Here is a 24,474-nt window from a genome sequence, read left to right as displayed (position 1 = left end):
AGGCTGGAATAAGAGGTGAGAGACTGGAGGGAGAGCTAGGGAAGCCCTGGAGCTCCACGGCTGCATGCAGGAGGATAAAAAAGAAAGGTCTATATGGTGAAAATTGTTAAGCACTGAACTACTAAAAGGTTGACAGTTTGAACCCATCCAGTGACATTTCGGAAGAAAAGGTCTGCTTATGAGAGGTTAGAGCCAAGCCCTATGGAGCAGTTCTACTCTGAAACACATAGGGTGGCGGTGAGTGGGAAGTGACTGGACTGTAACTGGTTTGGTTTGGTTTTTCTAAAAATCCGGTAGATGAGAGTAACAACAAACGGCTGGCTTTCGGAAAAACCAACCGACTCCCCTAACAGTGTGGTCCAACGTCTTAATGTAAGGCGAGGCCGGGCCGCTCGCTCCTGCGCAGTATTTACCGTATTTACAAGCCTTTCCGGGCCGGCACCCGGCCCGCGCCGCGTGGTCAGCCCCGGCCGGGAGGGGGTGCAGTGTGCGGAGGGAACAGGCGAGCAGCCGCCCGGCGAAGAGCCGCCGGCTTCGGCCACACAAGTACGTGGGTACGCCGCGGGTCGGGGCGGAAGTCGGGGGGCCGCCGAGGGGCAGGGGCTCGGGGTCGGGAGAGCGGGTGCCGGAGCGGCCCGTACGGAGAAGCCGGGCGCCCCCGCCGGGAAGGCCGAGCGCTTAGTCCCGGCCGGGGGGCTGCACAGGGAAAGGCCGGAAGCTCGCTCCAGGCAGTGTGAGGGGCGGGGTTTCCGGGAGGGCTGCTAAGGGGACCTCCGAACCCCGCGCCGCGCTGCTTAGCTCGCGAACCTTCGCGCTTTCCCCCGGCGGGGTCGGCTGTGTCAGTGCGCACGCGCGGCCCGGTTTAGCGGCTCGGGACGGTAATTCAAGCCAAGGGTCCCTGCAGGCTGGCTCTTTGCAGGGTCCAGACTCCTAGGGGAACGGTAAAGAACGGGACTGGCCCACCGCCGCAATTACTGAAGGGAAACAAGGGTGAATTCCTCTGTAACCTGGTTCCTGTGTAAGAAAAAAAAAATGATGCATTTGACTACGTTGAAAAACAAACTGCAGCATAGCAAAGATAGAAAGAAGCCCCCAAGCATAAAAACAAACAACAAACAAAAAAAAACCTGTTGCCATTCCGACTCCTATCGCCCCCAGCCATAGAGAACATAAAAGACAGATGACATACTGGGAGAAAATATTTGCAACATATATAACGCTTAAAAATTGAGGAAAACAAAGACTAAAAGTCCAATTTAAATATAGGCAAAAGATATCAACTGACAATCTGGAAAAAGAAAAAGGAACAACCCCCACCAAAAAAAAAAAAAAAAGTGGCCCCTAAACAAATAGGAATATGTTCAATTTTTCTCACAATGAGAGAAACGCACCTTACTCAGGTATCACTTCTAGCCAAAGTCAAAAGCAATAGCACAGGCTGTAGGGAAACAGATACTATCTTAGATTCCTGGTGGGAATGCAAAATGGTACAACGCCTATGGCAGGGAATTTGAGATATCTAACAAAACTCCACTCGTGTTTACCCTTTCACCCAGCAATTCCAGACCTAGGCATTTCCCTTGAAGAAACGCAGCAATACGAAAAAAACATGTACAAGGTTACTCAGTGCCGCATTGTTTGCAATGGCAAAAATGTTGGAAACAACCTCAATGCCAATACATAAGCAATTGGTTGAATAAACTGTTACATCCCCACGGTGGAGTACAACACAGCTGTAAAAAACAAAAACCTCTGTGATGTGATTTTCTAGGAAATATTACATATATTATAGTAAAATATAAAACAATGTGCTTATTTTTGTAAAAACAAACTCAGGAAGAATAAACTAGAAACTAATAAAATGGTTACTTACAGTGGGTGGGTGGGAGTGGGGTGAAAGTTACAGGAGAAGTAACATTTCTTTCAGCATACCTTTCTTTTTATTGTGGTTTTGACTTTTAGAAATATGTGAATGTTTTAATATATTTAAAAAATAAAATTAAATCAATAAAGTTGGGAAAAGAAATTTAAAATTGAATACAAACAGAAAAAAAAAATACAGAAGCAAGTGAATAAATGAACTAAACTGTGTAGTAAATTAACCACAAGGAAAAGTAAACCCAAATAACCAGTTCTTTGACTCTACAGCTTTTGTGTATAAACAAGGAAACAAAAGTACAAAGGGGTTTTTAACTTAGTTGGTAGTGAGCTGCTGTAGCAATTCTGAAACTATTTTCTCTGCATTGGGAGATAAAAGAAATTAGTAAATATGCTGATATTGTTGGGAGTCAGGATTCTTGCTGTAAGAGAAATATGGAGGGGACGACCGCAGGAAGAGGCCTCTGGATAGGAGTGAGAGGCCTCTTTTGATTTGTTTTAACAATCTATTTTGTAGATCTGTCTGCTGAAAGTTTGAAAGCAGGGCCACCCAATAGCAATGAGCATTCCTCGTACCCATATCTTGGTTTCTAAATACAATTCTCCATTGAAAGGAGCCAGAGCTCCTCGGAAAATTACCTCATTCAAGGAGGGGCAGGGAGAGTACAAGATGAATCAGGAACAGCTTGTACCAGAGAGCAAGGAGGTGATCAAAGAATGAAGGGGAGATGTCAGAGGGACACAGGGGCCAGCTCCACGGGGCTTCCAGTGGCCAAATGGGAACAATTTGAGCATCCAAATGAATAATGACAGTAATGAATTATGACATTGAATAAAAAAGAGTCCATGAGTCCAGAATGATACAAAAAGCAAATAACTTACAAGCAAATGTATAAGTAGAGGTTGAAGGGACACCTCTTCTTTATAGTAGAATGTTGTCATTGTTAGTTGCTGTCAAGTTGAATCCTCATGGTGACCCCCTGTACAACAGAAGGAAATGCTGCTTGGTCCTGCACCATCCTGCTGATCACTGCCATGCTTGAGTCTATTGTTGCCTTCCAACCCAGGGGGCTCATCTTCCAGCACTACGTTGGAAAGTATTCTGTTGTGATCCATAAGGTTTTCACTGGCTAATTTTTGGAAGTGTATTGCTAGGCCTTCCTTCCTGGTCTGACTTAGTCTAGGAGCCCTGCTGAAACCTGTCCACCATAGATGACCCTGCTGGTATTCGAAATACCAGCGGCATAGCTTCCAGCATCACAGCAATACAAAAGCCACCACAGTACGACAAACTGACAGATGGGTGGTGTTTACAGTAGTTGAACACTTAACCATTTGTACCACCCAGGGACTCCTAAATGCTGAAGGAACAATAGAGTTAGAAAAAGTAGCCATTTTGCAACTATCATAGTGATAATTGATTCAGGCAGGAATCATTTAATGGATTTTTTTAAACCATTGGGGTCCCTGGTGGCACAAATGATTAAGCACTTGAAACTACTCAAAGGCAGTTTGAAACCACCAGAGGTACCTCAGGAGACAGGCCTGGCGATCTGCTTCTGAAAGGTCACAGCCCTGAAAACCCTATAGAGCAGTTCTACTCTGCATAGTGGGGTTGCCTTGAGTTGAAACGGACTGGATGACAAATTAACAACAACAACAACAAAACCACTGGTGACACCTTGTTGGGCAATAATATATTACACAAAGTGTCATCCCACAGATTATTAATGACAAAGGTTAAAAAAGGAGCCTTTATAATTAAGAAATCTGGTGTTTGAAGTTAACATCACCAATAAAGGACCAATTGGCAACATGTGTGTTAAACATTGAATTGTGCCCCCAAAAATATGTGTCATAAATCCTAACCTCTATGCCTGTGGTTGGTTATAATCCCATTTGGGAGTGGTTTGTCTTTGTATGTTAAGGAGACAGGGTTAGTGTCGGGTGTGTCTCGAGTCAATCTCTCTTTACATATAAAAGCAAAATCCATTGCTGGGAGTCTGACTCATGGTGACCCTATAATAGGACAAATTAGATTTGCCCCATAGGGTTTTCCAAGGCTGTGATCTCTGTGGAAGCAGACTACCACATCTTTCTCCTGAGGAGCAATTGGTGAGTTTGAACTGCTGATCTTTCGGTAGCAGCTGAGTACTTAACCACTGTGCCACCAGGGCTCCCTTTTTTTTTTTTTTTAAATAATTTTTATTGTGCTTTAAGTGAAAGTTTACAAATCAAGTCAGTCTGTCACATATAAACTTATATATACCTTACTACATACTCCCATTTACTCTCCCCCTAATGAGTCAGGCCGCTCCCTCCTTCCAGTCTCTCCTTTCGTGACCGTTTTGCCAGTTTCTAACCCTCTCTACCCTCCCATCTCCCCTCTAGACAGGAGATGCCAACACAGTCTCAAGTGTCCACCTGATACAAGTAGCTCACTCCTCATCAGCATCTCTCTCCAATCCATTGTCCACTCCAATCCATGTCTGATGAGTTGTCTTCGGGAACGGTTCCTGTCCTGGACCAAAAGAAGGTTTGAGGACCATGACCGCCGGAATTCTTCTAGTCTCCGTCAGACCATTAAGTCTGGTCTTTTTATGAGAATTTGGGGTCTGCATCCCACTGTTCTCCTGCTCCGTCAGGGGTTCTCTGTTGTGCTCCCTGTCAGGGCAGTCATTGGTTGTGGCCGGGCACCATCTAGTTCTTCTGGTATCAGGATGATGTAAGTCTCTAGTTCATGTGGCCCTTTCTATCTCTTCAGGGCTCCTTTTTTGAGATATAAAAGAGATTAAACAAGCAAGCGAGTGAGCAGAGATAGGGTAAGATAGATGCCAAGACACACGGAGATCTCCAAGGAACCAGGAAGCAGAAGCTGAAGAGACCTTCCCCCAGAGCTGACAGAGAGAGAAAGCCTTCCCCTAGAGTCCTGAATTTGGACTTCTAGCCTCCTAAACTGTGAGAGGGAGCCCTGGTTGCACAGTGGTTAAGAACTCAGACTGCTAACCAAAAGGTCAACAGTTCCAATCCACCAGCTGCTCCTTGGAAACCCTATGGGGCAGCTCTACTGTGTCCTATAGGGTCGCTATGAGTTAGAATCGACTCGACGGCAATAGTTTTTTTTGGGTAAACTATGAGAAAATAAATTTCTGTTTGTTAAAGCCACCCACTTGTGGTTTTTATGTTATAGCAGCTCTTAACCACTATGCCACCAGGGTTTTCTGTTACAGCAGCATTAGATAGCTAAGACAATGTGCCTCTTGAGAAGGACACAGAATCCATTATGAACTTTCCCTGCCCAAAATGCATAACCTGAATTGGATCATGTGGAAACACCAGACACATTCAAATTGAGGGACAGTCTACAAAATAATAGGCCTGACTTAAACAATGTCAAGGTCACGAAACACAAAGACACACTAAGGAGCTGTTCCAGATTCAAGAGGGTTAAAGAGACATGACTATTAAATGAAATGTGTTTCCAGGGTTGGGAAAAATAATATCACTATAAAGGATATTATTGGGATAATTGGCAAAATGTGAATATGGACTGTTAAATCAATGTTAAAATTCCTGAAGTTGATCATTGCAATGTGGTTTCGTAGGAGAATATCCTTCTTTTTTTAGGAAATATTATTCTCTGAAGTACTTAAGGGCAAGGAGACATGATTTCTGCAACTTAATCTGAGATGGCTCAGGGGAAAAAAAGTCTGTGTTACACACCTTGTACCACTGAGTGAATATGCCACAATTTGCTTAATTCCCCATAGCTGTGGTACTTTTAGTGGTACAAATGGTTAAGTACTCAACTACTTCCCTAAAGGTTCGTAGTTTGAACCCACCCAGAAGCACCTCGGAAGAAAGGCCTGGCAATCTGCTTTCATAAGGTCACAGCCTTGAAAGCCCTGTGGAGCATAGTTCTACCCTGCACACGTGGGGCCACCATGAGTCAGAACTGGCTCGACAGCAACCTGTGATGTGGTAGATGTTCCCTATTGTTGAACATTTAAAAATTTTCCATTTAAAAATCACTATTCAAAAACAATGTTGCTGTTAACATCTTTGCAAATATCATTTCTTTTCTCTTTTGTGTGGCATTTTTTTTAGGATAAATGCCCAGAATTATGAATGCCAAGTCAAAGAGTATAAATGTTTTTATGGCCTTTGAGAAACGAATCTAATTCACAATGCCAAGAGTGGCTGATTTAAACAGACAGGTGTATGTAACATGGGAAATGAGAGCATAGAGCTACAAATAGCAATATATTTTGAAAGCAGCTGCTCAAGCTATTATGCAAAACCCAAAACAAACCCACTGCCGTCGAGTTGATTCCGACTCATAGTGATCCTATAGGACAGGGTAGAACTGTCCCATAGTTTCCAAGGAGCGCATGGTGGATTCGAACTGCCAACCTCTTGGTTAGCGGCTGTAGCACTTAACCACTATGCCATCAGGGTTTCCACCATTGTGCAAAGGACTCTCATATTACTAGGAAAACTCCCCATACCAAGCTTACATCCGACTTTTTAGTAACACCTTTGTCATAGCTTTAGCACTTGCGGGTCTAATCCAAGTCACCATGGCCTAATTTAAGACATTGTACAACAAATGATCTGTAATTATTTGGCTCAGGGCTCTAGAGGATTTTCCTCATTAAGAGCCACAATGTGAGGCTTTGTGTTTGAGGAGCTCAGAATTCTCCAAGGCAGTTGTGAAAAATCAGTATAAATTTAAAATCTGAAAAAGTGTTTGACTTAATGAGTTGAACATAAATAAAAGCCACTGGCTGGCAATGGGAGTGTCAGCCAGGGTACTGTAACTACTGTGGACAGCAGTTTGGCACTATCTTGTTAAAGTGAGCATTTGCTTGCCCTGTGACCAACCCAGTAATTCCTCTTCTAGTTACACAGGCAGAAAAACTCTTGACTGTGGGCTCCAGGAGACCAGTAAATGGATTTCAAAACAGCCTTGTTTGTCACAGCAAACAAATTGGAAATAAACCAAGGTCCATCAGCAGGAGAACGGACAAATTATGGTACAGCCATACTGTAGAATATTATATAGCAATGAAAATGAATAAGGTGCATCTGGCGCTCCTGGGAGACTCTATGGGGCAGTTCTACTCTGTCCTGTGGGGTTGCTATGAATCGGGATCGACTCCACGGCACTGGGTTTGGTTTGTTTTTTTTTTTAATATGTAACTATATGTGTGAATCTTAGAAACATTATCAAGTAGGAAAAAAGCAAGGCTCAGAAGTCTACTTATTGAATAATAGGTTTTAAAAAGCTAAAAACCAAAACAGTATACTGTTTAACAGTTTCTGTCAAGTTGATTCTTCCTCATGGTGACTGCATGTGTGTCTGAGTAGGACCGAGCTCCATAGGGTTTCAGTGGCTGACTTTTCAGAAGTAGAATTGCCAGGTCTTTTTTTCCAGGTACCTGGAACCACCAACCTTTCTGTTGGTAGCTGAGAGTGATAACCGTTTACACCACCCAGGGACTCCACTGTACTCTTTAGGAATAAACTTGTTTGTATTTAAGATTTATTTTTAAAAACAAGGGAATGAATAAACATAAAATTTGGGATGGGGAGGCAAGGGGATGGGAAAGACAAGAACTAAACTGTATTGCCAACATTCTCATTCTTAAGTGGGAGGTACGTACACAGTGTTTGTTTTATTACTAAGTACCTTACATATAAAAATATCAAACCAAACCCATTGTTGTCAGTTGATTCTGACTCACAGTGACCCCACAGGACAGAGCAGAACTGCCCCAAAGGATTTCCAAGGAGTGGTTGGTGGATTCCAACTGCTGACCTTTTGGTTAGCGGCTGGCTCTTGACCACTGTGCCACCAGGGCTCCACCTTACATATAAACCAAAACCAAACCCAGTGCCGTCGAGTGGATTCCGACTCATAGCGACCCTACAGGACAGAGTAGAACTGCCCCATAGAGTTTCCAAGGAGCACCTGGCGGATTCGAACTGCCAACCCTTTGGTTTGCAGCCGTAGCACTTAACCGCTACGCCACCAGGGTTTCCCATGTGAATAATTGATATTTGTTAAATTAAATGTTAACGATATGTTGAATTAAAACAAATCACTGGCAACCCTAAGTGAATAATGTCATTGATTAGAATCAGCATAAAGCTGGTTCCTATGAGGCAGAGGTTAAAGATGTCCCAGGTTTCCAGCTTCTCCCAGCTGCTGTACCACTCCATCATCTCTGACACCAACCACTTCCCCTCCCCTCAGCATGCTTCCTTTCCCCATTGGGTTTAGTCATTCACTGCAAAATCGCACAGAGCTCATGGACTGTATTACAGCTAAGTGGTTTATTAGGAAGTAACAGGCTACAACGTGGGATCGGGATCAACTAGGAAGTAACAGGATATAACTCGGGAGACAGGACGCAGTTTGTTAATCAGGACAGCTTCCAACCAGGGCAGCTGTCTCATCTGCTCTCTCTGTGCACACATCTTTCTACACCGAGCGCACCTCTCTCCTCAGCTGTGCATCATGCCTCTCTGTCTTCAGCTACCACTATGCTGCCCGGGGAGCTGAACGGCTCCTGAGGCTTTGGCTCTGCCCCCGGTCCCCGCTAGGCCTCTGTCCTCCTTGGGCAAGGGTTGCAGCTCTTTTAGCTCCAGCGACAAGTACCCATAGGCACCCCACCCTGCCTTCCTGCCTGAAGGCACTCAGCTGTCTCTCTTTGTAGGCTAATAAGCCACTGTGCTGTCTCGCATTGCCTCACACTGTCTCGCATTGTATTCAATGTTAAGTTCTTGGCCCATATTACAGCTCTTTTAGGGGGTTCCCTCTTCTCTTTTTTCTTGCCTCTAAAAACCTCTGTGGGGTTGCCTGTTATATAAGGAAGCTCCTTGTTAATTCAAGGCATGGCCCTCGAAGCAGGACCATAAACCGACCAATCCCTGCAAGTTACTCAATCCTATTGCGTGGTTTTATGCACCGATCAGTACCTGCAAGGTGCATAAAATAGACCAATCACAGGGCACACTATGGTCCAACTAATAATTTTTGGCAGAATTATAAACCCAAGGCCAGAAAGGCTGTATATAAAGAGAAATCCATTATACTGCAAACCCTATCATTTTCCCAGGGTATCTACTGCTTGCATGTATTTTATTTGCAAACAGCAATTTAGATAAAATCAGAAAACCATAAAATTTTAGAATTGGAAGGGGCCTTTAAAACCATTTAATCTGAAATGTGAACATTTAAAAAATTCCAAGTGTTGGGGAATATTTATAGTTTGGAAAAGCAGGGAGGACTTGGAAAAATCCATGGAAAAAGTCATGAAACAAAAAAATTAAGAGGTCTGATTTAATTAAAATTTAAAAGCAATGCATTGAAAATTATCTTATACAAAATTAAACGACAGAGTGACACACTGAGATAAAAAATAGGCCATAATTATGACAGCCTAAGGATTAATACCCTTATATATAAAGAACCAATAGAAATCAATATGAAAAATACTAAAATTGAAAAATGGCAATAGCTAGGAACAGATAATTCACAAAAGAAATGTAAATGACTGGTGTTGTTAGTTGCTTCAAGTCAATTCTGACTCATGGGACTCCCTGTGTGCAGAGTACAACTGCTAAACAGGGTTTTCAAGACTGTGACCTTATGGAAGCAGATTGCCAGGCCTGTCTTCTGAGGCGCCTCTGGGTGGGTTCAAACTGCCAAACTTGGCTAGTTGTTGAGTGCTTAACTACCTGCACTACCCAGGGACTCCTTTAATGACCAGTAAAATGATTGGAAAAAAAAAAATTCTATTAATTCAAAAGAAAAGAAAAACTGATTTTTTTAGAGAGATACCATTTTTTCATCAATCAAAATGGCAAAGATTTTTAATAAATTGTATATGTAACACTTGGTATTGAGAAGGCTATGCTAAAATAGCATAGCCTTGTTTTTGGATGCTAAAATAAACCCCAGTCTTACATTAGAGATAAAATTATACAATGTTTCTGGTAAGAAATTTGGCCTTATGCATCAACAATTTGACCATTTGACCCAGTGTCATGGATTGAATTGTGTCCCCCCAAATTATATGTCAACTTGGCTAGGTCATGATTCCCAGTACTGTATGATTGTTGACGATTTTGTTATCTGGTGTGATTTCCCTATGTGTTGAAATTCCTATCACTATGATGTAATGAGATGGATTAGTGCCAGTTATAGTGATGAGATCTATGAGATTAGATAGTGTCTTAAGCCAATTTCTTTTGAGATATAAAAGAGAGAAGTGAGCAGAGAGAATGGGGACCTCATATCACCAAGAAAGCAGTGCTTGGAGCAGAGCGTGTCCTTTGGACTAGAGGTTCCTGCCCAGAGAGGCTCCTAGGCCAAGGCAGGATTGATGACATGGACCTTCCTCCAAAGGGGACAGAGAAAGCCTTTTCCTGGAGTTGACACCCTTGCCTGGAGCTGACACCCTCCCCTGGAGCTGATACCCTGAATTTGAACTTGTAGCCTACTAGACTATGAGAGAATAAATTTCTCTTTGTTAAGGCCATCCACTTGTGGTATTTCTGTTATAGCAGCACTAGACTAATACACTGAGTAATCTCATTTATAGGAATATATCCCATCAATTATCAAAAAGATAGCTAAGAAGTTTTGTATAGGATTATTCTCTGTAGTATTATGAGAGCAAACAGTTGGGGAAAAACAGCTCAATAAGAGAAGAATGGCTAAACAAATTGTAGAATGGTCAAATTTGGAATATTTGGTAGCCATTACAAATCATGTTATTGAAGACTGTAGAATGGCATGGGCTTTGAAATGAGACAGCACTGACGGGCGTTCTGGCCTGCTCATTTTCTGGATGGCTGTGGGCAAGTTACTTTAAGCCTCAGTTCCTTCATCTCTAAAATGGCAACAATAATAGCACTTATTCCTAGGGCTGTTGAGAAGGTTAAACCTGAAAATGTATGTAGTAAAGGGTTTAGCAGGGAGTTAAGTGCCTGATCTACATGATCCATTACTTTTATTTTTAAATAAAAAGTGAAGCACAAAACTATATACAGTGCAATTCCATCTCAATTTTCTTTTTCAATTTTATTGTGCTTTAGGTGAAAGTTTATAGCTCAAGTTAATTTCTCATTCTCAAAAATTTATACACATATTGTTCTGTGACATCAGTTGCAATCCCCTTTCCACCTCGAGTTTCCTCTGTCCGTATGTCCACTTGTTGTCTCTTCCTGCCTTTTCATCTAGTTTTTGGACAGGGGTTGCCCATTTGGTCTCACATATTTTATTGAACTAAGAAGCACGTTCCTTACGTGTGTTTTTATAGGCCTGTCTAATCTTTGTCTGAAAAGTGGGCATCAGGAATGGTTTCAGTACTGGGTTAGTAGAGTGTCTGGGGGCCGTAGTCTTGGGGGTTTCTCCAGTCTCGGTCAGACTAGTAAGTCTGGTCTTTTTTCATGAATCTGAATTCTGTTCTACATTTTTCTTCCATTCTCTCTGGGACTCTCTGTTGTGATCCCTGTCAGAGCAGTCAGTTGTGGTAGCTGGGTACCATCTAGTTCTTCTGGGCTCAGGCTGGTGGACTCTGTGGTTTCATATGGTTCATTAGTCCTTTGGGCTAATATTTTTCTCGTGTCTTTGGTTTTCTTTGTTCTCCTTTGCTTCAGATGGGATGGGACCAATAGATGGCCGCTCAACAACTTTTAAGACCCCAGATGCTACTCACCAAAGTGGGATGTAAAACATTTCCTTTATGATGAATTTTCTTTAAAAATATAAAGAAAGAGTAACATATTAAAAGACTAGAAGGAAATATGTCAAAATGTTTGCAATGATTATTCTTAAAGGGGAAGAAATTTACTGAGTTGATGTCTGGGGAAAAATTTTTTTTTTTTTTGCAGTTTTAGTACAATAATAACATAAGGGTATTATTGAAAATGGAGTCCTTGGGTAATGCAAACTGTTCATGCCCTTACCTACTATCCAAAAGGTTAGAGGTTTGAGTCTACCCAGAAGTGGAAAGTCTTGGTGATCCACTTTCAAAAAATCAGCCACTGAAAACCTTATGGATCACAGTTGTACTCTGACACACATGGGGTTACCATGAGTTGGAATCAACTGCACAACTGATTTTATTAAAAATAGTTAAAATATTCAGTTCAGTTGGGTTTAACACAATCTAAAACACACATTTTATTTTTACAGGATAAACTCCATTTTTCCACTGAGGCGCCATCATGTAAAAAGAGCCATAAAGCAACACATGCCCAGTTGCTAGCTAGCTTCCAGCGAGGTGCATCACCATGGATCTTGTGCCCACCGGCTGGCGGCTTGGTTGGAAGCTTCATCATCCGTGCCGCTTTAACATGCCTACATTCATTCTGATCACCTCTGAGTTTCAGCCTTTATCTCATCCTAGAAGCGCGAAGGCCTGGCTTTGGCTGCCTAGCTTTCCTCTTGCGTTAACAAACCGTCCTGCTCTCACGTTTACCAGAAAACCCAGCAGTGATGGGATGTCTCACTTTAGACAGGCTTTGACACATAGTCCACAGAGCATTACAAACACTTCCCCGGAGGTCTCAAACAGGATGCCTTTCCCTCAGTGCTTCCTCTTTCCCTTTATTTCCTTGTCTTCTTTGGGGAGGATTCTAACTAACGTCGTGTGTCAGTCTGTGTCCCACCACAGAATAATGAATTTTCTATTCCCTGAAATACAGAGAGGGAAGCCTCAAGTCCTTTCTTGAAATTGTTGTGATGAAGGTGAAGGATTCAGATTCAGATGGCAGAATTAAGACTTCCTCTGTAGGGTAAACTACAGATGTCGAGTCGATTCTGACTCATGGCGACTCCATGTGTTGCAGAGTAAAACTTGTTGCATAGGGTTTTCAAGGCTAGGACTTTTCAGAAACAGATCACTAGGGCTTTCTTCTTAGGTGCCTCTGGGTGGGTTTGAACCGCCAATCTCTCTGTTAGTAGTCCAGCACTCCAGGGAGTCTCATCTGTAGGTTAGCAATGGAAATCTGGTGGTGCCCTTAATAAACGAAGGGTAAGAGTTAATAGGAAACCCTAGTGGCGTAGTGGTTAAGAGCTACCTCTGCTAACCAAAAGGTTGGCAGTTCAAGCCCTTCAGGCACTTCTTAGAAACAGATCTCAGTTACTGATTGTAACGAAGGCAGGTGTAAATAATGGAAATGAAATCCAGAGTAAACTATTTATTTAAGCCCATATTCTGCACCTCCTTCACCAAATACCATTCATCAAAAGCAGCCATGCTTGGTGGCTTTTTTTCTCATTCACGCATTCAGCAAAACTTTAGAATATGCCAGCTGCATCATGTGCCAGGAAAACGCAGAGCCAGTCCCTGCCCCCAAGGGTTGGTTTCCAGCCTCAAGGGGAAGACAGACATATAGGCAATTCCAAGGCAGAGAGGGTGCTGAGCAGGGAGCTGGAAGGGGACCTCACTTAACCCAGTGGTCAAGGGTAGCCTGCCTGGGGAGTGACATTCTGACGTTTAAGGCAAGACCTAGAGGGTAGGTGGGGCTCCTTCAGAGGATGCTGGGGCAGGCAAGGCGGTGTTCTGGGCAGCCAAGTGGAGGAGCCGATGTGGCCAGGGTGGCTGGAGCGCAGTCAGAATTTGGGACAGCTCCCCATCCCCCGTCCCCAGGGGTATCCCGACCTGGACCGTTCCCCAGTCTGTTCCGGCTCACATGTCCCCGCCCCTCCGGGTGCATTTCGGCAGCGGCCACCGCCACCCTGGGCGGCTTACAGGCACCGGGGCAGGTGCAGGCCCTGGAGCCCGCGCTGTGACTCGGAGCGCGAGAGGGACGTGGCCGTGGGGTCCTGGTGCCAGGCTCCGGGCCTCCAGGTACGATTTCCGATTTCCGGGCTGCATCTTCGCGGGGGCGGGAGATCCTACTGATGGGTGGAAGGGTGGGCACGAGGCACGTGATACCTGGCGGATTCCCTAAGAAATGGCCAGATTCCCCGGCTCAGGTTTCCTGCCCTTGATCCTACTGTTACCGCCCCCCCCACCCCCTGTCCCCCAACTGGATCAGAGTGAGACATTTCATCTAGTTATTTATAGAAAGGCGTAGTTTAATCAAGGCGTGGCTCTTCGGGCTTTGCTTTTTCCTCTTTGAAGATGCTCGATTGGGGGCTGGATTCAATCATCTTTCCAGCACCAAAAAAAAAAAAGGCTTGTAGAAAAGAGGGCTGGACGGCGCCAGGTTCTGGTTCTGCTGTGTCATCTGCTGCGGCTTCTCTGTCTAGGGTTTTGCCACTTTGTAGACATAACGTGTTAACCAGCCCTCGTGGTTACTAAGCTGCTTCAGTCTGCATTTCTCTTTTAATTCCATCAGATTTACTGTTATTTTATTACAAGCTACCTGCAGTGCTTTGGGGCTAGGAGGTGGGGTTTGCATAAACACATTTTAAAAATTACAAATTGGCCTGAAAAGTGGGGGATATCAACGAAGAGGCATTGTAGCTTCTTTGGACCTGTTACTGGAGACTTGATACTGGTGACTCTGTAGAAACATAAATTCAGTGAAAACAGGAGAGGTAAGCCTCCCGTTGGGGAATGTACAGGGATCTACGCAATGCTCATTTTGGCTCACCTGATTCTTTCCACCAAACTTCTCTTTCTGACCCCATGGAATTTCCAGTATCAAAGGTTTATAGCAGGTACATTTTCTTTTTTCCTTTTAAGCAGTGATTTGCTTTTTGTGAGAACAGAAGTCTCACTTCCTAGGAGAAAATTTTCATCCTGGCCTGGGGAGAAGAGAAAATCCAGTTATTGCATTAATCATCAGGCCCTTTTAACAGAGCGTTCAGCCACAGGAGAGCATTCACCCACATCTTCGCTGGGTGTTACCACCGTGTCTGCAATCGCAGGCTAAGTCTGCTTTTGAATACGTATCTTTATCTGGGCTTTGCTGGGGACAGACCCACCCCCAAGGCATTCTGCCTAAGGGTCCCTTTTAGGCTTTTGAACCTTCAGTTGCTTCACTTTCTCAGCTGTCCCCTCCCCAGGACCTGCCTTTGGCCTTGCACCTCAGGGGCACTGTCTGGGAAGAATCCCACCCTTGATAGCTCCTCTGCTTGTCCCTGGTCTTTCTTGCCCCTGCTAAGGGCTCAGATATGCCCTCTCCACAATTCCACCCAGCAAAACATTAGCCTGTAGGTTTATATCAGAATTATGTGCCATCCTTCCTATACCCTGAGGGTCCTAGTCTCAGTTTTCTAAATTAATGTGATTGCCACTATTTGCCATGGAGTGGAGTCATGGTGACCCATGTGTGTCAGAGTAGAACTGTGCTCTATGTGGTTTTCAATGGCAGACTTCAGAAGCAGATTGTCAGGCCTTTCTTCCGAGGCACCTCTAGGTGGACTTGAACTTCCAACCTTTTAGTTGACAGCCAAGCCTGTTAACTGTTACCATCACCCAGGGTCTCCAAAATTAATGTGACTGAAACTATTAAAAGCAGCATCCCAGGTCTTTGAAACTGACCTCAGTTTAAATTTCACTCCTTTAGGAGATAAAGTGATTTAACCTGAAGGAGCGGGTTCAAGTGGTAGGGACTTCAGGCACTGTGGTTGATCAGCTGTAGGAAAATCCCTGGGTAGACAGGCTTTTCCATGCCTATGAAAGGGAATTCCATCTACTGGGAAGGAGCCTGCTTCATGTAGACCTGCTGTCAAAAGGAGGTAATCATATCTACCTCAGAGTTCTTGTGAGGATGATATGAGTGCCTTGCGCTTTCCTTCCCTTCCTGTTGACTCGGTCCAGGTGGCTCATTGCTCAGTCATAGCAGTCACTGCTCTTACTGAGTGCTGACTAGGTGCTGGGCCCAGAGCCCTGTGCGCCAATTCTGTCTCATGGTCCCCACCACCGCTTACCAGGGGGATGCTATTATTATTCCCCGAATTACCACTTGTTCTGGAGTCAGTTCCAATGTGTGGCGACCCCATGTGTTATAGAGTAGAACTGCACTCCATAGGGTTTTCGAAGGCTGTGATCTTTCGGAAGTAGACTGCCGGGGCTTTCTTGAGGCACCTCTGGGGAGATTCAGAGTGCCAACCTTTTGGTTAGTAGTGAGTGCTTAACCATTTGCACCACCCAGGGACTCCATTCCTGCCCTGAAAACTGTGGAAAGAGGCACCTGCCTATGGTCACAGGACTGCTGAACGTGTCTGTGTTGGTGGTGGCGGGGTTGGAGGTTGTGGCAATATTTGAACCCAGGATGCTCGACTCCAGACTGTGGCCGCTATGGCTTCACTGTACAAACTGCGACTCCCGCAGGGTCAGTCCTGGGCTGCTGCGAAGGAGCCACTGGCTAACGCCTTTTTTTTTTTAATTTTGCTTGTAAAGGTGTTAATTTCCACATTCGTTCATTTGGCTTATTAAATCTGCCCTTCTCCAAATGCTTTAAAAGTGAAAGCTTTGTTCATGAAAAGGGGCGGAGTATTAGGAAGACAGAGAGCCATGTGCCAGGTGCGGTGCTCACCACTCACAGTTCCAGCTCAGATGCAGTGGGGTGCCTTTAGACTTCTGAGACTGCCAAGTGCCTCTTGTGTGTGGAGCTTCCTTGTCTGCTCCTTTGAAAGCTCATGGTACTAACCTTCCCAACCAGAGGTCCTGGCTGATGGGCAGGAAACCGCTCACACGTGTGGGCTTTCCTCCTCCAGTCAGGAGCTGATTAAAAAAAAAAATTTTTTTTTTAATTTTTAAAAATTGTGATGACAATATACATAACAAGACAAACCCAGGAACTGATTTTTACTTGCCTAGGTTTTTTTTAGGATGTAAAGGAGGAGCCCCGGTGGTGCAGTGATGAAGCCCTCAGCTGCTAAGGGAAAGGTCGGCAGTTTGAACCCACCAGCCACTCTGTGGGAGAAAGCTGTGGCAGTCTGCTTCTATAAAGATTACAGCTGTGGAAACTCTATGGGGCAGCTCTACCGTGTCACACTGGGTCGCTCTGAGTCAGAAAGGACTTGATGGCAAATGGGGATGGGATGTAAAGGACCACTCCCCTCTGCTGGATGAAGACAAATTTGCTTTCAAGGGAGAAAATTTTGTGAGCACTTCGCTCTCTAGTGGCCAACTGGGAAAAAGACGTAGCAGTTCTACCTCACTTTACAAGCTGATGTATGAGCCAATGTAGTCTCAAAAATATTTATTGAACAGCTACTGTGTGCTAAATCCCAGGGATATGAAGATGAATAAGAGGTCACTGCAAAGCAAATTTTTGTGAATTGACTTCTGTTTGCAAATGTATTAGAATTCCAGAATTTTAGAGTTGGAGGGGGAGTTAGGAATTACCTGGTTTGCATTTTTTTTTTTTTTTCTTTAACTGGTTGAAAAACTGAGACCCAGAGAGTTTAATTTGCTTACGACCACTTGGCTGGTTAGGGACAAACAGTAAATAAAATGACTGCTAATGAAGCTAACAACAACAATGAAGCTAAGCAGACAGTCAACCTTTAATTTTTATAACTCTTTATTTTCATTTTTTCTCTTTTATTGTGCTTTAAATGAAAGTTTACAGAGCAAATTAGTTTCTCATTAAACAGTTAACACACAAATTGTTTTGTGACATTGGTTGTCAACCCCGCCATGTGTCAACATTTTCCCCTTCTCCACTCCCGGGTTCCTTGTTTCCATTCATCCAGTTTTCCTGTCCCTTTTTCCTGCCTTCTTTGCTTTTGGGCTGGTGTGCCCATTAGTCTTGTATACATGACTGAACTAAGAAGCATATCCCTGACACGTGTTATTGTTGGCCATATAGACCTGACTAATCTTTGGCCGAAGGGTGAACCTCAGGAGTGACTTCACTACTGAGTTAAAAGGGTGTCCAGGGGCCACACTCTAGGGGTTTCTCCAGTCGCCGTCAGACCAGCAACCCTGGTCTTTTTTTCTTTTTTAGTGAATTTGAATTTTGTTCTACATTTTCTTCTACTCTGTCCAGGACCCTCCGTTGAGATACCTGCCGAAGCAGTCAGTGGTGGTAACTGGATACCATCTAGTTGTTCTGGGCTGAGTCTGGTGGAGGTTGTGGTAGTTGTGGTCCATTAGTCCTGTGGACTAATCTTTCCCTTGTGTCTTTGGTCTTCTTCATTCTCATTTGCTCCATCTGGGATGGGACCAGTAGATGTATCTTAAAGGACCACTCACAGGCTTTCAAGACCCCAGTCGCTACTCATCACAGTCTGATGTAGAACATTTTCTTTATAGACCATGTTATGTGACTTGAGCTAGATGTCCCCCAAAACCATAGTCCCCAGCCCTCAGCCCGGTAATTTGGTCCCTCAGGGCATTGGATGTATCTGTGAAGCTTGTATGACTTTCCCCTTGTCAAGATGTGCTGACTTCCCCACTATTATATACTGTCTTACCCTTCACCAAAGTTACCACTTATCTACTATCTAAACCAAAAAAAACCGATCCCGTTGCCGTTGATCCTGACTTATAGCAACCCTACAGGACAGAGTAGAACTGTACTATAGAGTTTCCAATGAGTGCCTGGTGGATTTGAACTGCTGACCTTTTAGTTAGCAGCCATAGCACTTAACCACTATATCGCCAGGGTTTCCATCTACTATCTAGTTCGTGTTTTTCCCTCCCCAACCCTCCCCTCCCTCGTAACCATCGAAGATTGTTTGTTTCTTTCCATGTGGAAATGTTTTCTTCTGTTTTTATAATAGTGGACTCATACAGTGTTTGTCTTTTTGTGGTCGACTTACTTCACTCAGCATTATGCCCTCCAGATTCATCCATGTTGTGAGATGTTTCACAGATTCATCATTGTTCTTTATTGCTGCATAGTATTCCATTGTGTGTACATACCATTGTCTTAGTTATCTAGTGCCGCTATAACAGAAATACCACAAGTGGATGGCGTTGAAAAGAGAAATTTACTGTATCACACTTTAAAAAAAAAATTTTTTTTTCTTCTTTTTTTATCACACTTTAGGAGGCTAGAAATTGGAATTCAGGGCACCAGCTCCTGAGGAGGGCTTTCGTTCTGTCGGTTCTGGGGGAAGGCCCTTGTCATCAATTGTCCCCAGAGCAGGGACCCCAGGACCAAAGAACGAGCTCCGCTCCAGCTCTGCTTTCTTGGTGGTAAGAGATCCCCGTCTCTCCGCTTGCATCTCTCTCTTATATCTCAAAAAAGACTGCCTCAAAATACAACCTAATCTTGTAGATTGAGTCCTGCCTCATTAGCATAACTGCCTCTAATCCTGCCTCATTAACATCGTAGAGGTAGGATTTACAACACATAGGAAAATCACATCAGATGACAAAATGGTGGACAATCACACAATATTGGGAATCATGTCCTAGCCAAGTCGACACACATTTTGCGGCGGGGGGGAGGGGGACAATTCAGTCCATAACAACCATAGTTTATCCTTTTTTAAAAAAAATCATTTATTTTTTTTAATTGAACTTTAGATGAAGGTTTACAGAACAAACTAGTTTCTCATCAAACAGTACACACATTGTTGTATGACATTGGTTAACAAGCCCACGACATGTCAACACTCTCCCTTCTCAACCCTGGGTTCCCTATTACCAGCTTTCCTGTTCCCTCCTGCTTTCCAGTCCCCGCCCAGGGCTGGTGTGCCCCTTTAGTCTTGTTTTGTTCCATAGGCCTGTTCAATCCTGGGCTGAAGGGTGAACCTCGGGAGTGGCCTCATTACTGAGCTGAAAGGGTGTCCGGGGTCATAGTCTTAGGGTTTCTCCAGTCTCTGTCAGGCCAGCAAGTCTGGTCTTTCTTTTTCAGTTAGAATTTTATTCTACATTTTTCTCCAGCTCTGTCCAGGACCCTCTGTTGTGATCCCTGTCAGAGCAGTCAGTAGTAGCCGGGCACCATCTAGTTTTACTGGACTCAGTCTGGTGGAGGCCGTGGTAGATGTGGTCCATTAGTCCTTTGAACTAATCTTTCCCTTGTGTCTTCTTCCTTGCTCCTGAAGAGGTGAGACCAGTGGAGTGTCCAAGATGGCCACTCACAGACTTTTAAGACCCCAGACGCTACTCACCAAAGTAGAATGTAGAACATTTTCTTTATACACTCTGTTATGCCAATTGAACTAGATATTCCCTGAGACCATGGTCCCCACAGGCCTCAGCCCAGCAATTTGGTCCCTCAGGGAATTTGGGTTTGTTTATGGAGCTACCATGGCCCTGCCTTGTACAGGCTGTGCTGGCTTCCCCAGTATTGTGTACTGTCTTACTATTGTGTAATTAAAGTTACAGCTTATCTATTGCCTAATAAGTGTTTTTCCATCCCCATGCCTCCCCACCCTCATAACCATTCAAAGATTGTTTCTTTTTGTATGTAAACCTTTTCATGAGTTTTTACAGTAGTGGTCTCATATAATATTTGTCCTCCAGATGCATACATGTTATGGGATGCTTCATAGATTCATCATTGTTCTTTATTGTTGTGTAATACTCCATTGCGTGTATGTACCACAGTTTATCCATTCATCTGTTGATGGGCATCTAGGTTGTTTCCATCTTTTTGCTATTGTGAACAATGCTGCAATGAACATGGGTGTACATATATCTATTCGTGTGATGACTCTTATTTCTCTAGGATATATTCCTAGGAGTGGGATTGCTAGAGCATATGGTATTTCTTTTTCTAGCTTTCTAAGGAAGCGCCATATCATTTTCCAAAGTGGTTGTATCATTTTGCATTCCCACCAGCAGTGCCTAAGAGTTCCGATCTCCCCGCAGCCTCTCCAGCATTTGTCTTCTGTTTTATTGATTTGTGCCAGTAATGCTGGGGTGAGAGGGTATCTCATTGTTGTTTTGATTTGGATTTCTCTGATGGCTAGAGATGGTGAGCATTTCCTCATGTGTCTGTTGGCTGCTTGAATGCCTTCTTTGGTGAAGTGACTATTCATGTCCTTTGTCCATTTTTTAATTGAATTATTTGTCTTTTTATTGTAGAGGTGTTGGATTTTCTTGTAGATTTTAGAGATTAGACCTTTGTCTGATTTGTAATAGCCAATTTTTTTTTCCCAGTCTGTAGGTTCTCTTTTTACTCTTTTGGTGAAGTCTTTTGATGAAAGTGTTTAATTTTTAGAAGATCCCAGCTATCTAGCTTATCCTCTGGAGCTTGTGTGTTGTTGGTTGTGATTCGTATCCTGTTAATGGCGTGTATTAGGGCCTTTAGCGTTGATCTTGTTTTTTCTTCTATGAACTTCATAGTCTTTGGCTTTATATTTACATCTTTGATCCATTTTGAGTTAATTTTTGTATATGGTGTGAGGTATGGGTCATATTTCATTTTTTTGTAGATGGACATCCAGTTTTGCCAGCATCATTTGTTAAAAAGGCCATCTTTTCCCCATTTGCTGGACTTTGGGCCCTTGTCGAAGATGAGGTGACCATAGGTGGATGGATTTACATCTGGGTTCTCAGTTCTGTTCCATTGGTCAATGTGTCTGTCATGGTACCAGTACCAGGCTGTTTTGACTACTGTAGCTATAAGGCAGGTTCTGAGGTCAGGTAGTGTGGGTCCTCCTACTTTATTCTTCTTTAGTAGTGCTTTACTTATCTGGGACATCTTGCCTTTCCATATAAAGTTAGTGATAAGTTTTTCCATCTCTTTAAAGAATGTTGTTGGTATTTGGATCGGTATTGCATTGTATTTGTAAATCGTTTTGGGTAGAACTGTCATTTTCACAATGTTGAATCTGCCTATCCATGAGCATCGTATGTTTTTCCATTTATGTAGCTCTCTTTTGGTTTCTTGCAGTAGTGTTTTGTAGTTTTCTTTGTATATGTCTTTTACATCCCTGGTTAGATTTATTCCCAAGTATTTTATTTTTTTTAGGGGCTATTATAAATGCTGTTGTTTTCCTGATTTCCTTTTCATCATTCTCTTTATTGGTGTATAGGAATCCAACTGATTTTTGTATGTTTATCTTATATCCTGATGCTCTGCTGAATCTTTCTATTAGTTCTAGTAGTCTTCTGGTGGAGTCTTTTGGATTTCCTGAGTATAGAATCATATCATCTGCAAATAGGGAGAGTTTAACTTCTTCATTACCAGTTTGGATGCCCTTTATTTCTTTTTCTTGCCTTATTGCTCTAGCTAAGACTTCCAACACAATGTTAAATAGGAGTGGTGATAAAGGGCATCCTTGTCTTGTTCCTATTCTCAGGGGGAATGTTTTCAGCCTCTCTCCATTGAAAACGATGTTGGCTGTTCGTTTTGCATAGATGCCCTTTATTATGTTGAGAAATTTCCCTTCAATACCAACTTTATTGAGGGTTTTTATCAGGAATGGGTGTTGGACTTTGTCAAATGTCTTCTCAGTGTTGGTTGAAATGATCATGTGATTCTTTTCTTTCCTTTTATTTATGGGGTGGATTACGTTGATTGATTTTCTAATGTTGAAACATCCTTGCATACCTGGTATGAATAATACTTGGTCATGGTGTATTCTATTGGCTAGAATTTTGTTGAGAATTTTTGCATCTATATTCATGAGAGATATTGGTCTGTAATTTTCTTTTTTTTGTGGTGTCCTTACTGGTATCAGGGTTATGCTGGCTTCACAGAATGAATTTGGAAGTATCACTTCCTTTTCTATGTTCTGAAATAGTTTTAGTAGTACTGGTGTATGCTCTTCTCTGAATGTTTGGTAGAATTCTCCAGTGAAGACATCTGGGCCAGGACTTTTTTTTGCTTGGGAGTTTTTTTTTTTTTTATTACCTTTTCAATCTCTTCTCTTGTTATGGGTCTGTTCAGATTTCAATGTCATTTTGTGTTAGTTTGGGTAGGTAGCATGTCTCTGGAAATTTGTCCATTTCCTCTAGGTTTTCAAATTTTTTGGAGTTTTTCATAATACTCTGTTAAGATTCTTTTTATTTCAGTTGGATCTGTTGTAATCCCCCATTTCATTTCTTATTTGGGTTGTTTGCATTCTCTCTTGTTTTTCTTTTGTCAATTTGGCCAGTGGTTTGTTGATTTCGTTGATCCTTTCAAAGAAGCAACTTTTGGTTTTATTGATCCTTTCTATTGTTTTTCTATTCTCTATTTCATTTATTTTTGCTCTGATCTTTATTACTTCCTTTCTTCTGGTGGCCGTGGGCTTTTGCTGTTCTCTATTTGTTCAAGTTGTGTAACTAATGTTTTGATTTTGTCCCTTCTTTTTTGATGTGTCCATCTAGTGCTATAAGTTGACCTCTGATGACTGCCTTTGCTGTTTCTCAAAAGTTTTGATATGATGTGTTTTCATTCTCATTTGATTCTAGGAACTTTTTGATTCCATCTTTGATTTCTTCTATTACCCAGTGGTTTTTAAGCAGGGTGTTATTCAGTTTCCATGTAATTGATTTTTTTCCTTGCTTTTCCTGTTGTTAATTTCTACTTTGATGGCATTGTGGTCAGAGAAGATACTCTGTATTATCACAACATTTTGGATTTTGTTGAGGGTTGGTCTGTGTCCTGAGATGTGGTCTATTCTGGAGAAAATTCCATGTGTGTTGGGAAAGAAATGTGTACTTTGTAGCTGTTAGGTGGAATGTTCTATATATGTCTATGAGGTCAATTGGCTGATTGTGCTCTTTAGCTCTTCTGTATCTTTGTTCAGTTTCTTTCTAGATGTTCTGTCCTTTACTGAGAGTGGTGTATTGAAGTCTCCTATTGTTGTGGAACTGTCAATTTCTATTTTCTGTGTTGTTAGAGTTTTTATGCATTTCGGAGCCTTGTCATTGGGTGTGTAGATGTTTATTATGGTTAAGTCTTCATGATGGATCATCCCTTTAGTCATTATATAGTGCCTTTGTCTTTTATGGTGAATTTTGTTTTACAGTCTATCTTATCTGATATTAATATTGCCACTCCTGCTCTTTTTTGGTAGTTAATTGCTTGATATATTTTTTTCCGTCCTTTGATTTTTAATAAATTTACATCTTTGTTTCTAAGGGGTGTCTCTTGTAGACAGCATATTGACAGATCCTGTTTTTTTTAATCCATTCTGTCACTCTGCGTCTCTTTCCGGGTGCATTTAGGCCACTTATATTCAGTGTAATTATTGATAGGTGTGCATTTATTGCTGTCATTTTGTAGTGCTTTTTTTTGTGGTGCTAACATTTTCTTTGTTCCTTTTACTCTCCTGTGCTGAGTTCCTTTTGTTTATAGATTTCTTTTTCATTTCTTTTGTTTTTGTAGATTTTGTTTCTATTGAGACTTTGTTTTTCTTCTTCATTTTGATGTGTAGGTTTGTTAACTTTCTTTGTGGCTACCTTGAAATTTACCCTTACCTTCCTATGTTTGAACCAGTCTATTATTACTTGGTATTGCCTTGCCTCCCTCTCCATTAGGAAGTTCTATACCTATACCATTTATTCCCTCTTTTATTGTTCTGACTTTGTTATCATTTACAGATTCACCTCTCTGGTTCCCTGTTGCAAATTGTTTTGGTTTTGGATAGTTCTTGAGAGTTCATTTCCTAGGTTGGAATCTGGCTGGTACAATCTTGCCTCCTGGATTCAGGCTGTGGCCTGATGTTGATTGTTCTCAGACTGAAGGACTCCCTTTAATAATTCTTGTGAGTTTGGTTTTTAC

The 24,474-nt window shown here is 42.6% G+C and overlaps 1 protein-coding gene across 4 annotated transcripts in view; it reads left to right on the top strand.

Moving 5' to 3' along the window:
- The first annotated feature begins 435 nt into the window (after positions 1–435).
- HLCS (holocarboxylase synthetase) overlaps positions 436–24,474 on the top strand; it is a 345,950-nt gene continuing 321,911 nt past the window's right edge. For 3 of the 4 annotated variants that reach the window (XM_064279451.1, XM_064279450.1, XM_064279449.1), the window contains exon 1: positions 436–546. The gene's annotated coding sequence lies outside the window, so the exon portion shown is untranslated. Of the gene's footprint in view, positions 547–18,870; positions 19,005–24,474 lie in introns of those variants that run through there. The other variant, XM_064279452.1, reaches the window with a different exon arrangement.

Source organism: Loxodonta africana, chromosome 2, assembly GCF_030014295.1.
Source record: "Loxodonta africana isolate mLoxAfr1 chromosome 2, mLoxAfr1.hap2, whole genome shotgun sequence".
NCBI lineage: Eukaryota > Metazoa > Chordata > Mammalia > Proboscidea > Elephantidae > Loxodonta > Loxodonta africana.
This window is presented reverse-complemented; position numbering and strand designations above follow the sequence as displayed.